We start from the raw sequence: 1,334 nt of genomic DNA, 5'->3' as shown, positions 1-1,334 counted from the left end.
TCTTATGTATCACCTTGCTACTCTCAACACGTGCCACATTCACACAAGCACTGTTTCTATGCTTTAAGTGCTTACTAACTACCATTCACACACATTCATACTGCGATGGATGCACCAGAGAAAACTTGGTGTTAATATCTTGCCCAAGAATATTTGGCATGCAGAGTAGGGGGAGCCAGGGATTGAACCACCAACCTTCCGATCAGTAGATGACCCGCTCTGAGCTACAGCCGTCCCCAATGTAATGTCTAATTATTATTGTAGAGGCTAAGCCTACGCTTGAAGCCACTGAGGTGGTCGTTAACGGGGATGACGCGATGTCACTGGTATGCATGAATTAAGTTCACAGTCCAATAAATCCAGCAGTATGTATCTTGTCCTTTTTGGTCTTTATTCCGTATCGACATAGCATAACAGCACAACGGTCACAAACTGTTTGCCTTCTCAATGACACACCTGACGCCGATTACGTGCGGCTACCTTAAATACCTTTACATTACATAATCAAAACAGAAAAAGGTGACCTCTAGTGACCACATAAGGTATTAACCCAAGAATGGCTCCTACACCCCGGCCCCTAATTGAAATGGCTATCAGACATGGCAATTCTAATCACAAAGAAAATAAGGAGCCACTAATACAGTCTACTTTAGACCTATACATTCACATAAATAAACATAAATAACACACTTTTAGATTACAGTCTCATGTAACGAGCAAAGTTTAGTTACAGGTCTTTCCAGAATATTAGTCTTTGTTTTTAAACGTGCAGATCGCACAAGTCCTTTTTTTGTCACGAATGGCTTCCAGAACTCTTCCAAGCGGCCAGGAACCACGCGGTGCAGAAGAATCCATTATAATTACTATATCTCCAGGTTTTAGATTCTTCTTCTTTTGGTTCCATTTTTGTCTCTCCTGTAACAAAGGCAGGTATTCACGTATCCATCGTTTCCAAAAAAGATCTGAGATGTACTGAACCTGTTTCCATCTTCTCTTCAGATACATATCCTGAGGGTCAAATAGTCCGGGTGGTAAAGATGGTTTTCCTTTCATCAGGAGGATGTGATTTGGTGTAAGTGGCTCTAGGTCTTTTGGATCATCAGAAAGCTTTGTGATGGGTCTGTCATTTAAAATTGCGCGCACACACACACACACACACACACACACATACATATACACAAAGTATAGTCTGTTCTGAAGGGACACATGGTGTGTAAAGCCAGTCTACTGTACACACACACACTGATTAAATCTGGTTTAAAAGGACACATGGTGTGTAAAGCCAGTTCACTGTACATATACTCACACATGCACTAAGTATAACCTTCTTAGAA

General features: G+C 41.2%; 1 protein-coding gene across 2 annotated transcripts in view; it reads right to left on the bottom strand.

Moving 5' to 3' along the window:
• Positions 1–272: 272 nt before the first annotated feature.
• Positions 273–1,334, bottom strand: part of LOC143415608 (uncharacterized) — a 19,480-nt gene continuing 18,418 nt past the window's right edge. The window contains exon 9 of one of the 2 annotated variants that reach the window (XR_013096025.1): positions 273–1,120. The gene's annotated coding sequence lies outside the window, so the exon portion shown is untranslated. The other variant, XM_076880903.1, reaches the window with a different exon arrangement.

This window comes from Maylandia zebra, unplaced genomic scaffold (assembly GCF_041146795.1).
Source record: "Maylandia zebra isolate NMK-2024a unplaced genomic scaffold, Mzebra_GT3a scaffold01, whole genome shotgun sequence".
NCBI lineage: Eukaryota > Metazoa > Chordata > Actinopteri > Cichliformes > Cichlidae > Maylandia > Maylandia zebra.
Note: the sequence above shows the minus strand (reverse complement) of the source record. Positions and strands in the feature narration are given on the sequence as shown.